This window comes from Callorhinus ursinus, unplaced genomic scaffold, assembly GCF_003265705.2.
Source record: "Callorhinus ursinus isolate GAN/ISIS: 27379988/994484 unplaced genomic scaffold, GSC_fseal_2.0 scaffold25, whole genome shotgun sequence".
NCBI lineage: Eukaryota > Metazoa > Chordata > Mammalia > Carnivora > Otariidae > Callorhinus > Callorhinus ursinus.
Genome location: NW_027397087.1, coordinates 8,926,899 through 8,941,852, shown reverse-complemented (window position 1 = coordinate 8,941,852; position 14,954 = coordinate 8,926,899). Strand labels below are relative to the sequence as shown.

At 43.3% G+C, this 14,954-nt stretch overlaps 1 protein-coding gene across 1 annotated transcript in view; it reads left to right on the top strand.

Annotated features, from left to right (window-relative positions):
• EHD4 (EH domain containing 4) overlaps positions 1-14,954 on the top strand; it is a 76,124-nt gene that overhangs the window by 574 nt on the left and 60,596 nt on the right. The gene's annotated exons all lie outside the window — the stretch shown is intronic.

The following is a 14,954-nucleotide window of genomic DNA, read 5'->3' as shown; positions in this document are numbered from 1 at the left end:
CCCCGGGGCGCGGCCGCCCAAGAAGGGGCCGCCTCTCCCCCATGCAGGCAGGAAGGCCCCCGAAACCCCTTCTCCATATACTCTGAGCCCTCCTTCCTTGCTCTTGGTAAGGGACTCTTCTGACTGGATTTGTCCTGTCACCCTGGCCCGGGACCCGGGGAGGGGAGGGAGGAGAGCGAGGCTGTAATAAGCATCTTCTTGATGAGCGAGTGAGGCCTAGGGCTAGAAATGGGGACGGAGGTGTGTGGTATCCGAATGGGCTGTTGAGTCATATTTGAAGAATTAAGCCCCCAGCGCCTAACTATTCATTGAAGGAATGTATTAATGAATGAATGAATGCATGCATGCGTGAATGAATGAATGGCAACAGTAAAGGGTACTTTTCCAATGCCCCCTTCCCCTGAAGTCCTTGCATGCCGTCCCCCACCACAGTGTTGGGGGGAGCGGGTAGAGAGGCCGCTTTTATTCAGCTCTTGCACAGCCTCGCCTTTATCCGGCCATAGGAAGTTAACTGTGTAGCAGCCCCAGCCGGCGCCCAGTGGAACTAAGGAGGAGTGTCGTATTACTCTTCGTTGGTTTCCATTTCTTAGGTGGGTCATTCCCTCCTCCCTTGACAACTGAAAATATTTGTCATGCTTGCTCTGTCTCCAAAAGCAAACAATTACTGTGCATGCCCTAAGGCTCAACTCGTATAGCTTCCTCTGAAGTGATTTTTGTTGGGAAATCATTTACATCGAAACAAATTGCTTTTTGAAGAGACTGTGTTACTTCTAAAGCAGAAGTAAGACACTTTTTAAGACTCACTTTTTTAGGGGTTAGGAAACTTATTTTCCTGGATTAAACTCTGGGTCAGTTTAACAAAGGACTAATCATTTAAGGTTTTGGTCCAGGGTTTGGGAAATTGTAACAATCTCTCCATCATTGATGTTCAACCGGTGTTCAGAAAACTGCATCTATATTTGGATATATGCCTTTTCTATTAAACAGTGGCCTCTTTTTCTCCACTCCAGTGACCTAAATAGTTCCTACAAATAGAGTAGTTGTCACTACAGGAAATGTGTTCAATCCAGACGTACAGATACACTATGAATGAATTCAGCAAAGCAAATACACTGTATTGAAATATAGTTCTAGATAGTAAAGTGAACGTGAGGGAAGACTGAAGGAAATAATTTTTAAATTGACTTATTTGGTGCTTATTAATAAGGGGAAAATAGTATTAAATATATCACCCCAGACACTCAAACCATAGAAGTGTTACAGTAACCGATACCTTGAAAGATGACAGACAATACCTTTAAGGTCTCGGTTTAAGTATATGGGATACTGAAGTATTGTGACCAAGTGGTACAAGAGTGGGAGGTGGGCCTTTTGAAACAGATAAAGGATAAGAAGCTGGCATTGTCATAATTATAATAATCGCAGACATGAGCCGTGGCACGCTCATGGCGCCCTGGGCAGTTCCTCCTGTCTCTCTAGCATGGGGCTTTCCTGTGCCCTGTGTGATTAGGGAGCCCTGGTGCTCCTGTGGCCCCCAGGATGTGATGTGGCCATCTCTCTGCTTACATAGCCTCGCTCTTCTCTCTCTTTCATCATTTGTGGGGAGTTCTGTGGAATGGCTAAGCATAATTTTAAGAAGGATTTTGAGATTTGACTCCTGGCAACTTCCTTCAATGGACCACTTCTCAGTAGGCACTGGAGCCATGTGCAACCTCAGGGTGAGGGAGGAGTCACCTTACCAAGAAGTCACTTGCTCTTGAGACCTTCCCTGGCCTAAGTGACTTTGTCCTTAGGTAGTGGGCACAAAGTGGACCTGTGAGGTTAGAAGGAAATCAAGGTGGACAGGAAGCTTGGTGAGCCAACACAGACCTGAGTTTGGTTTCAGAGTGGAGCTAGGAGGAAGAGATTTAACTCCTAGGAGGAAAGCCCCAAACAAAAGGGCAGCTACCCTCTAGAGCCTGCCCTCGGACTGGGAAGCAGTGGAGTTGGCCCAGGGTGCTGACCATCCTGGATCCTGCCTACACCCAGTGCTATCTTTCTTTCTGAAGCCGGTCAGTGCCTCGGTTGTTCATGTCTAGCCATTGAGCACTAGAAGCTCATACTTGGCTATGGGGTCCATCTATTTACATAGTCAAAGATTTCCATCCACCTGGCTTCCTGTATATCCCAAGAGGTCACTGGTAACACAGAGCATGCACTCATAGGAAGGAAACTTCTCTCATTCTAAAGCCAGTCAGCAAAGCCTTTGGTGTGCGTTGGACACCTTTAATAGAACCATTCTTCCCTCCTTTTGTCCCATGACTGGGAAGAAGTAAGAGCTCTACTAGAACATGGTGAGCCAAGACTTCATCAGGAATGAGGAAATTAAATGTGTGCCTTGTTCTAATAAAAAGGTCTTCTAGATGGGATGAAGAACCTGAGTGTCAGAAACTATATTTATTTTTTGGAAGTGTATGGAAGTATATGGAAGGAGAGTCTTGGTGGACCCTCCTCACCTGGATCACAAAACTGGCCCAGAAGGTGACTTCAGATGTGATGGAGCTATTTGTCAGTCTTCTTGAGATAGAAGCAGAACAGCTGATAAACCTATTGTCTCACTAACTGTTTTATTTCTCAGAAGGCAGAGGATGCTATGAGAGAAACCATGGATGCTCTACCTCTAACTAGCAAGTAAGAATTGGCCAAAAAGGGGAAGAGACGGGCATTGGGAAAAGTGGCTATGTTTTCTTAGACTATGTAACAACCAAGGAAGGGTGGATATTTGGCTCAGCCAGGCTTGTATCCAAAACCTGAGGAAAACAGATTTCAGACATTCCCCCAGAAAATCCCTGGGCCCAAGTGCTATGAAGGAAGACATTTCCACTGAGAGGATGTGAGGCTCACTGAAAATCAATTCAAACCACATGATTGCAATATTTTGGTTTTTAAGAGCTCCATTTTCTCTCTTCCTCCTACACCCTGTCCCCTTCTCCCAGAAAAATTTATTCTAATGAGGACAAAAGAGGGAAGTCATTCAAGAAACTGTATAGGCTTTAAAAAGGTAGAGCCCAAAGCAATTAGGCAAGAAAAAGAAATGGAATGTAGATTGGAAAGAAGTAAAACCATCTCTGTTCACAAAGGGCATGATCATGTATATAGAAAATCCTAAGGATTTAGGAAAATTCTAAAAAATTTTAAACAAGTTCAGCAAGGTGTTAGGATACAAGATCAATATACAACATCAGTTACATTTCCATGCACGAGCAATGAACGATCTGAAATTTAGAAAATAATTCCTTTTATAATACATCTAAATGAATAAAATGTTTAGAAATAAATATAACAAAAATAGTGTAAAACTTATGCACTGAAAAATACAAAACTTTGTTTCAAGAAATTAAAGAAAACCTCAAAACAAAACAAAACAGGAAAGACATCCCCTGTGCATGGATTGGAAGACTTAATATTTTTAGAAGGGCAGTACTGCTCTAAGTGATCTATGATTCCATGCAGTCCCTACCAAAATCCCAACTGCCTTCTTTACAGAAATTGACAAGCTGATCCTAAGATTCAGTCAGAAAGTGAGGGATCCAGATTAGCCAAGACAGTCCTGAAAGAGAACAAAATTGGAGTTCTCAGGGGCGCCTGGGTGGCTCAGTTGGTTAAGCGACTGCCTTCGGCTCAGGTCATGATCCTGGAGTCTTGGGATCGAGTCCCACATCAGGCTCCCTGCTCAGCAGGGAGTCTGCTTCTCCCTCTGACCCTCTTCCCTCTCGTGCTCTCTATCTCTCATTCTCTCTCTCAAATCAATAAATAAAATCTTAAAAAAAAAATTGGAGTTCTCATACTTTCTCATTTCCAAGCTTGCTACAAAGCTACGGGACAGTGTGATAGTAGCATAAGAATAGACAGAGACTGACAGAATAGAACTGAGAGTCCAGAAATAAACCCATATGTCTGGTAAATTTGTTTTTCCAAGGGTTCAAGACAATTCAATGGGGGAAACAACATTCTTTTCAACAAATAATGGTAGACAACTAGATATCCACATTGCAAAAGGAATAGAGAGTTACTGCTAATGGGTACAGGGTTTCTTTTGGGGTGATGGAAGTGTTCTGAAATTAGATAGTGGTATTAGTTGCACAACTTTGTGAAGTTACTAAAAACAGAGAAGTGTACCTTACCCTTTAAAGGAGTAGGTTTTGTGGTATATGAATTTTATCTTGGTTAAAAATATAGAACAGTTCAGTCTTCCAGCAGTTCAGCATCCTGTGATTTCTTTAATTTCCATAATTGTGCGGGTAGCTCCAGTCAAGTAATTTCTGCATCTGTATGCAATAATTTAAAATAAAAATGGTTGCCAGAAAGAAAGCAAACCAAAAATTATGGAAATAAGCCAAAAGAACACATGGACAAAAGGAACTAAGGAGTATACATGAGGGGAAAGGGGAGTACAGGGATGCCTGAGTGACACAGTCAGTTAAGCGTCTGACTCTTGGTTTCAGCTCAGGTGGTGATCTCAGGTCATGAGATCAAGCCCCACAGTGGGCTCTGCGCTGAGCACAGTCTGCTTAAGATTCTCTCTCCCTCTGTCCCTCCCCCTTGTGTGATATCTCTCTCTCTCTCTCTCTCTCTCTCTCTCAAATAAATAAATCTTTAAAAAGAAAGAAAAGGGAGTATAAGTAGCTATCACACAGTCCCTATAGTTTCCCCCCATATATTCTTGTCAGTGTATAAACATGTTCATTCTTCCTAACACTCAAATTAAGTCGGTAAAATCAAAGTCTAATATTTTCCTGTAAAATATTTGATAAAGTTTTAAAATTGTGCTTTAAAACTTTAAATATTATTTAAATATAGTGTTAATAGGGGAAAGGGGGACTCGAGTTCCATCTGCAAGTGTGAGAACAAGGTTTATGGACAGTGTGAAGTGTTAAGAAGCTGGTAAGCAGGCTGGAAAGGCAAAAATACCTCGGATAAGAAAAGGCCTTTTCTGGTATCATTAGAACAAGAAAAAGAATCAGGAAGTGATAGGCCCACTGCTTGGGGCCTTGCTGTAACCTTCAAAGAAAGCAGAACTACTCAGCTAGTATTGTCTTATCTCCTTTTCTCTCAAAAGCAGATGATCCAGAGATGGGAAAGGGAGCCCAGCCAGATGGGAGAGGGTATCCAAGCCCAGAGGGTGAGGAGCTCCCCAGGGGCGGCGCAAGCATGGCCCCATAAATACCAGGGGGGTGAGGGCTAGATGGCAGGGCCAGATAGGAAGAACTTGTAGTTGTGCTCAAAGAGCTGTGTCTGGTGATTTTTAAGAATTTACAAAGAATATGAGGAGTATCAGAAAACTTGAAGCAGGCAAATGTCCCAGTTTTCAGAAAAAGGGGGAAATAGATTCTATTAAAGAACAAAGCTCGACTTCATTCCTTTGATAAGCTCTAGAGTCTGTTATTAAAGTGAAGAGAAGTGAAGGCACTCACTAGGAGGCAGCCTGGTTTACCCATTAAAGAAATTCCCGTTAAGGAAACACTGTGGGCCCCATTGCGTGGTTCTCCAGGCACTGGAGCCCCTGAAAATGAGTCTTTTCTGCCAAATACCAAGCCCTTCGTAGATCTTTCTGAAATGTTGAAATATTTAGTTTTTACAGAAGAATGGACTATCTATAATATACAATATAAGATCATACCTGTATACCCCAGTGTCTATTTATTCAAATAATACTGATTTCCGGGAAGGGTCTGGCTATTCCAGAACTTAGAGTTTTGTGGGGAATATGGATAAGAATCCACAGGCCATTAGGGCTCTGGGTGACCAGAGCTGTGATACTAGCAGCACAGGGTGGGATGTGGGCATAAGAGGGGTCCTATATTTGGCTTGGAGGTTGGAAAAGGCCTCCCTGATGACACAGCCTAAAAGCTGAGCCCTGAGGAATGAGCCAGAATTAGCTGCCCAAACCAGACCAGGGAATGAGGGCAGGAAGTGTCAATGATGAGGCCCAGGTTCCTTGGATAACTGGGTGGGTGGTAGAGCTACCCACCGAGATGGAGACACACGGAGAGGAAGAGTGGGGGCACAATTATGAGTTTAGACTTAAACCCATTTTTAAGGAGACACCCAGGTGTAGAGTCCACAAGGGGTTGGACATATAGGTCTGGAGTGAGAGGAAGACGAGCTTGTGTCACCAGGGAGGTGGATGGTGATTCAGAGCTATCGCTGGGGTCTTTTGGTTGCGAGTAACAGAGACTCAAGTGAAGAAGGCTTAAGGAAAAACGTACATTTTCTCATGAAGCTGATCAGACCAGGGTGTGCTGGCTTCAGGGCTGGCCTAGGACCCCAAGTGGCACCATCTGGTCTCTGTCTCTCAGCTCTGTTGCCTTCCTCATGTTGGCTTCCCTCTCAGGCAGTTGCCCCTCATGGGGTAGGGGCAGGTGGCCATCTCGATTCCAGACTCACCCTCTGCCAGCTCAGCAACGCCAGTGGGGGGAGAAAAGAAAACCTCTTCCCAAAGGTTTCTGCAAAAGTCTTAGGTTTGAGTCTCATTGGTTAGACCTTGGCCATATACCCATCCTGAATCAATTCCTTGAGCCAGGAGAATGAAATACCCATGCCTGCAGTGGGGTGTTCGGCCCCCAAACCATGTGGACTAAGAGTGGGGAAACGTGGCTCCTCAGGGTGCTGCTATCAAAGAAGGGAAAATATTTGCTACATAGGTGACGCATCAGGCAGCCCCCACAAAAGCCAGGGAAAGAGAGGGCATGGCATGGTCAGCAGGGCCAGATGCTTCTGGGAAAAGGGTTGAAATGGATCCAGTGGATTAGCCATCAGGAGCCAGGGTGACCTTGGCAAGAGCCATGCCAGTAAGTGGTGGTGATGGAAGCCAGGTGGTGGTGGGCTGAGGAGTGAAGTGGGAGGTGAAGCGTCAAATATAGAAAACTCTCAGCAACTGGGTACTGCAGGGGAGGAACTGTGCCCTGGTGACAGGCATTCCGATGAAAGCCGTTATAAGTTGATGGAAGGGGCCTGTAGAAAGTGAGCAGCTGGTATCTCAGAAACCTAAGAAGAGGCAGGCCTTGGAGCAGGGGAAGGGGGGGGGCTCGAGGGCAGGGGGCTGTGGTGGGGGTGGCAGCAGTCACAGAGGGAGACCCTGCATGTTGGCCTCCTGTCCACGTACTACATCACCTGCCTGACGAATGGTAGCGATGCCACCAGATGAGGAGAAATGTGAGGGGAAATGTGTTCGGGGGTTTTCGTTGTTTTTCTTTTTTTTTAATTATAAGATTCTCTTCCTTAACTCACATCTAGAAGCTTACTTCTAAAAGACATTCAGTATAATTTTCAAGACCTTGGAAAATTATGAACTAGAAAACCGTGGTCCCTGGATCTGCTATGGGTCAGAATCACTGGGAGCCTGAGAACAGATTCCAGGGGCCTCCATCCCAGACCTCCTGAAATGGAATTTCTGTGGGAGAGGCTCCGAAATCTGGTTTGAGTTTGGTTTGGGTTTGGTTTTTATAAACCACCTCCCAGAGTAATTCTTAGGTAGCCTCCGCCAGGAAATATTTGGGAACCATTGATAGACAAAGGTTCAGCTAATGGAATCATGATGGTTGAACTTTTGAAGCCTGAAGCCAGTCGGCCTCAACCCAGAAGAGGGAGGCTCACTTTGGTGGCCCTTCCATGGCATGTAGTCCAAGCTCCATCTGTTCACATTCTTAGTGAATGACCTAGATGAAGACATGGAAGTCATGCTTACAAAACTGGGAATTATGCAAAAAATGCAATTTAATAAACAGCCTTTTTCACTTAATATGATATGATGAACTTTTTCTTGTGTCATGAAGTAATCTTCAGAAATAGCTTCCATGATTGCATCCTACTCTATCCTACAGCTTGGAACATTGTTTCTAATTTTATGCTGTTATCTGTAATATCGCAGTGGACATTCTTGGCTGTCAGTCTTTGTACGTCTCAGTTTTTTCTTTTCCTTAGAATAGCTGCCCAAGTATGAATTACTACATCAAAAGGTATAAATATTTGTCAAGTTTATGTATATTGCTGATTACATATACACCTATGTTATACATATATATGTAATATATATTTTATATAAAATAAAGCATTATATATTTTATCTTGAATATGTATATGTACATATATTCCTTTTCAGAAAAGTCATTTCAAATTAGATTCCCACCACAGAATCTAATATGAGGATCATTATTTCACCAAAGTATCTGTAAAACTATGTATTATTATTTAAAAACAAGTGTGACAGGAAAAAATTTATTTTTTTAAAGATTTTATTTATTTATTTTGAGAGAGAGAGAGCACAAGCAGAGGAGAGGGGCAGAGGGAGAAGCAGACTCCACGCTGAGCAGGGAGCTTGATGCAGGACTGGATCCCAGGACCCTGGGATCATGACCCAAGCTGAAGGCAGATGCTTAACTGACTGAGCCACCCAGGCGCCCCTTGTTTTTTTATTTTTTTAGCACTATTGAATAATCTTACCTTTTCTCACTACCACATGAGGCTTCCTCATATGCTAACTTATTAAATATTGGGATCTTTTGGAACCTTTCTCTCCTGTTGTATTGCTCTGTAGGTAGATTCTTATGCCCACAACATACTGTCTTAAGGACTGTCACTTTAAAACATTCTTTAATTAAATGGTAATGCAGACCCTTCTGATCTCACTTCTCTTTATTTTACTAATACTGTCAATCATCATTTCCTGTTATTTTTTCAGAGGAACTTCAAAATTACTTCATTAGATTCTTCCCAGAAAATACTGTTGGGATCCATTTGTATTGGAACTGCATTTTATCTTGGTATTTGCTCTTCCCAAGCAGGAACACAGCATGGCTTTGACTCAGACCTTTTATAGATCTCAGAGAGGTGTTTGATTTACTTACATAGGGTTCTAGATACTCTATGTTGTTCTTAGGTATTTTATATTCCTTCTCTCTTATGAATCAGATTTTTTTCCTTTATATTTTCTAGATTGGTATTGCAAGTATGTGAGATAGCTACTGATTTTTATGCATTTTCGTTTTGTATCTGTTCATTTGATTGAAGTTATTCTGACAGCTTTTTAGTAGGTTCTCTTGGATTTTCTAGATAGACCACTGTATCAATTACATTCAGGATTACTTTGTTTCCTCTGCTGTTTCATATATGGTTGTATTGGGAAGCGAGCATCTACAGCAAACTTCTAATAGTGATGACAATGCTTTTGTTACTTCACCTTAAGATATGATGTTACCTGCTGGTTTAATATTTTATAAATTAATCACATTAAGAAATTATCTATTATTAGTCTTAAAAGAATTTCATTTGAAAACACTACAACAGATGTTGAGCTTCATTAAATGCCTTTTTACTTTTTCTTTTAACCAGTGTTCTGTGGAAGGTAATTCTGGGAGATTGGTAATAGGTGTTCAAAACGGGTCCTATAGTTAAGGAACTTCGGGAAAGGCTGTGTTCTATAGCGTCGTCATGAAGCTTTCCAGTGCTCCCGGATCAACCTCAAGTCTGTTGTCTGGTTCATAAATTACAAGTCCTCACGTAGAAGACACTTAATAGATCCTCATTGCATGAGCAAATGAATGACTGGAGAAATTAACAGGGTTATAAACAACTGGGAAGCATGTTGCCTTGGATTCCAGTGAACTTCCTCTCCCTTTTGTCTCCTTCCTTTCCTTGCTTTCTCTTTATTCCAAGCCTCCTTCCAGAGTAGCATGGAAGGCAGAGTGGAGCAGCTTGTGGTACTGGTCCCAGTTAGACAGCAATGTGCCAGAAGCACATCTCGGCCATGCATGGTTGAAATGCCATTCATAGCTGGAAAAATCAAGCTGTGAAAGGCTTTATCCAGCAAATTCCAGTTTCTTGATCCCACAGGCTATTGTAGATTCCTTAGTAGGCACAGCAGTTTCAAAGATGATGTCAACTGAGCAAGGAGCCCTGGCCGTAATATGTCCATGATTCAACTAAAGGAAAAAAACAAAAATGAAAATAAAAGTCAGGTTTCACACATAAGGAAGACCTAGAGTCTTAAAATGGAAGTGAAGCTTGGCCTAACTTCGTTTTTTGACAACTCAAAGAGGATTAAACTTTTAAAGAAAGGGAGATATTTCTGATATTTATCTCAGCATTGTTTATAAGACCCAGAAATGGGAAACGATTTCAATGCCCAAGAGTAAGGAAGTGGCAAACTCAGTTGTTAGACATTCGTCTTAGAATAGTCTGCAGCTACTAAAAATTGTTTTCAAAGAATTTCTGATGGTATGAGGAAAAACTAATGGTGAAGAATCTAGATGCAAAATTATTTAAACATTTTGATCCCAACTTTAGAAAGAAAAAATTATATTCACAGAACTGTGACTGGATGGAAATAGATCAAAGTGTTAAAAGTAGTCATTAGCCTGTGCTAATGTGGTCTCTTGCGAGCTGCTTACCTTGTCCTAAGCAGGGATAAAATGCCTGCTCCAACAACAGTGAGGGCAAAGTGATAAAATGTGTATGAAATGCCTTATAAACAGTACAGTGTGGTTTCATAATAATCTATTGTTCAGTGATGTCCAGGAGTGGTGGTAGCAGTGGTGCTTATTTGCTAGGAAATAATTACATATTCCTGACCATTTTATAAGACTTTTGTGATAACAAATGTTTGATTCTTCTCCCACATGCATTTCTTGGGATTAAACACAAGGATAAACAAAGGACACTACTCTAAAAACATCATTTCTAGATTCAACACAAATCAGAGTTGAGGGACTAACCCTTTCTTTTCATTCGCTCTCCTAGTGAGATAGTGGATCAAGTATTATCAGTAAAAAAATACATTATGTAAAGCTTTCCAACACTTACTATGCATTGAAATGTGTTTAAACTCATAGCCCTGAATTTTAAAATAAGGAAATATAACTGCTTCTCCACTGCCCTCAAAAGCGGTACTTTATTTCTTTCACATCTGTATGGCTTAAAACCTTAGTAACTGATACTCAAAAGAACAAAATGACTTTTGGAGATGGTTTCATGCTCTTTTTAAAAATGTCCTAGTCCATTGCAATGAATTGAACTCTCAAACTATGCACAGATGCCAATGTAGGCACCAGCATTTCTAAAAATCTCATCATTACACAAGCCATTTCTCTAGATTTTGGCTTGAGAATTTAAAAATAATGCTCATAAAACACCCCAAATATATGCACCATATTACTTTTTGGAGTGCTGATTTAATTATTCAATACCTACTAAGAAGTCTTAGATTTGTATATTTGTTACGAGTCACAGAATGCGTTCCTGTAAATGCTCCTGTTGCAGGCTGACTCAGCCTCTCAAGCTCTGATTCAGGGTAGGAAGTGTTCTCACAGGACGGGTAAGAAATCTAGGTTCTAACAAATGACTTAATCTCTGTGAGCCTTAGTTTTTTCATTTGTAAAATGGGGATAAAAATAATACCTACCCTGTAAGGTACTTAGGATGAAATAGATTTGTTCATATAAAGACTTTAGGACCTACCAAATCCTCAAAAGTTAGGTATACAGTAGTCCTGTTTTATGCGCTCTTCGACTTCCCATGGTTTCACTTACTCACTGTCAACCACAGTCTAGAAGCAGATGATTCTCCTTTTGACATATGGCGAGAAGGCCGGTAGTAGCTAATGCGATGTCACACAGTGCTCGTCGTTCACTTCACCTCACCTCATCACGTAGGCATTTTATCACCTCACATCACCATCAGAAGAGTGAATACAGTAGAGTAAGATATTTAGAGAGAAAGACCACATTACATAATTTGCATTACAGGATATTGTTATAATTGTTCCATTTTACTATTTTTGTTAAGCTCTTACTGTGCCTAATTTATAAATTAAACTTTATCATGTCTCTGTATGTGTAGGGAAAATCATTGTGCCTATAGGGTTCAGGCATTTCCCTGAGGGGCTTAGAACGTATCCTCCATGAATAAGGGAGGACTACTGTATTACTAAAATAATTAATGCCTTGTCCGTGATTCCAAGCACAAGTCAGTACCTAGGCAGAACGCATGGATGAATATGCAGGGGAGACAACATTTGCAGAAGTCTGTCATTGAAGAATGTACCTTGTTTGTTTGTTTGTTTTTAGTCATTCTTAAGCCCATCTCTGAGAAGATGGTGCTTGAGTATCTTGAGGGACTTTTCATCATCCTGAAGATTTTCTTTTCCTCTTGACACAAATGACATTTCTTGCTGTGACGTTAAAAAATTTTTTTTCTGGCCTAAGCAATGGAAGGAAGAAGACACTATCCACATACACCCTTGCATGAAATCAGCTCCTTGAACCAAGGCTGGGCCAGTGTGCCCGGGAGCCGTTTGGAGAAGGCCACACCACGGCCTTTAGCGGACAGGGACAAAGAGATGGTGGGTCTCCCGTCCTCCCCGCCAACCCCCTGCCCAACTGCTTGGAATCCCAGATGTCTGTCTGTTTTTCTTTTTATGTTGATGGCTTGGAGCACTCACCCCTGGAAGTGGCAGCCCTTTCTGAGAACACAGGAGAAAGGAGAGCCAGGTGGAGCCAGGCACCAAACCCCTGTCTGACGCACGGGGTGCGTGTGCGGTGGGCTTGTCGGCCGTGCGCTGTGGCGGTATTCTTCTCCAGACTTCCCGTGGCCTCTTGTTCCTCTGAATTCTTGTTGCCGCAGATAACACCACAAGGTCCCCGGAACTCCTAGCTCTGGGAAAGCCTCTGATGCATCAACATTTAACACAGTTGCTCAGCCTCGTGCCTGTAGGTGACCCGTTTTTGTATGTCGTACCTCAGAATCCACTCCCACTCTCCGAGGCTCCCGGCTTTGAACCTCATCACTTTCTTTGCACTTTGTCCACGTCAGATACCCCGTGTGCTGGTTGGCCTTAGTTCCCTCACTGCCTCCGACACGCGCCGGCCCACCTGGCAGTGTGACGGCAGTGTACCTGAGTTTCCCCATCCCCCGATGTAAAACTCTCCTGGGCAGTCAGCCTAGAGTATCGTATATTAACTCGTGTATCCGACAGGTCCTGCCTTGGGTGCCAGCAGCTGGGAGCTGTGTGGGACCCCAGCGCGACGGGCTGAGCCTGGTGGAAAAGCAAATGCCTCGGGCCAAGAGAGAGTTGCCCCAGGCTCCAAGTCCTGCACGGCCACTAGCGAGTCTGACCAGCAAGGTCTTTGCCGGCTCTAATCCTCAGTCTCTTCACCTGTCAAGACATGGGGTTGAGCCACACAATTCCTAAGAGAGTTTGGGACTCAAGAGCTCTGAGTGTGTGGATCACGCCTGGCAGGAAATGACAACGTATCAGAAAAGAAGAGATGGGCCCACAAACAGCACCAAAACCAGGTGTTCCCGGGGAGGGTCCACAAGAGAAGAGGCGGTGGGGAGTGGCCAGAAAAAAAAGGTCCTGGGGTGCTCAGGGAGAGAGGACTGCCCGAAGGAGGTGACACTTTATAAAGTGACTTAAAGAGCAAGTAGGGTAGATGGTAGAGATCATGAGACACGATTCCCCGCCAGACAGAGGGAATGAAGCAAGGGAAGTCAGGGGCAGGAATTTTAGGCCTGGAAAAGACTAATCAGGGAGGGAAGAAGGCCTAAAATAGGTGAGGAGCAAGAACCCCAGAGCTCAAGGCAGAAGGGGGTGGCTCGTGGGGAAGGGAAGTCATCCGGGAAGGACTGGGTTGTTGGTGAAGGCTGTCTAATGAAAGTGGTACTTGAGAAAAGCAATCTCATCTTGCAGGGCAGATGGGGGAGAGGGAGGCTGGGGGGCAGCTGGACAGGACAGAGTGACCAGAGCCCACCTGAGGTGTGGTGAGGAGGCAGAAAAGTGAGGGAGGGAGGCCAGAGCCAGATGGCCACCTGAAGGAGGGTGTGGAGAAAGCCGGTCAAGCCCCCGGCCACTGGTTCAGCGCCTTCTTTGTTCCAGATGCTGTGTTAGATGCTAGGGTACAGTAGAGGGCCAGACAGACAAGGGCCTCCCTCTCAAGGTGCTCCTAATATCCTGGGACAATGACATGCCAACAGGAACCTGGCACAGTATCAACTCTTGCTAAATGCTCTGATTAGCTTATGAGGGGGAGGGACGGGGAACCAGACTGGAGAGGCTTCTGTGTCAGGGTGCTCCCCAAGGAAGTATTATCATGTGACATGCAGAGATCTGGGGGAGGGCCTTCCGAGGTAGGAATGGCCTTGGCATCTTGAAAAGGTGGCGCAAAGTCCAGTGTGATCAGACATTCAAACACTCATTATTTCAACAAGTATTTATTGAGCACCCCAACCATGTGCCAGAGATTGTTGCAAGCATGTGGGAAGCATTAGTGAACAGAAGAGACTAAAAGCCCTGCGTTCCTGCAACATATAGTCTACCAGGTAGAGGCAGGGAATAAGTCATAAATACAATAAGTGAATTTTACAGCCATGGGAAAGAGAACACAATTTTTTTTCTAATTTTTTTGCTGTTATAGATAATGCTGCAACGGACATCTTCACACAAAAATCTTTTTCCTGTATCTAGGATTTTTGCTAAAGATGGATTTCAAAAAGGAGAACTGCCCCCATTTTAAAGGCTTTTGACACAAAGTATCAAATTGCTTTTCAGCGAGGTTATACCAACTGATTATTCCACTAATATACATAAGGGTGTCTATTTTACCACATCCTCACCAGAGTTGGGTATTATGAGCTCTTTAAAGTGTTAATACATTGGGCGCCTGGGTGGCTCAGTTGGTTAAGCGACAGCCTTCGGCTCAGGTCATGATCCTGGAGTCCCGGGATCGAGTCCCGCATCGGGCTCCCTGCTCGGCAAGGAGGCTGCTTCTCCCTCTGACCCTCTCCCCTCTCATGTACTCTCTCTCTCTCTCATTCTCGCTCTCTCAGATAAATAAAGACATACAATTATGTCTTTATTGGTATCGCTTTGATAACGAAATTGAACACTGAATTTTGGCTTCTTATTATCTGCAGAGAAAGTT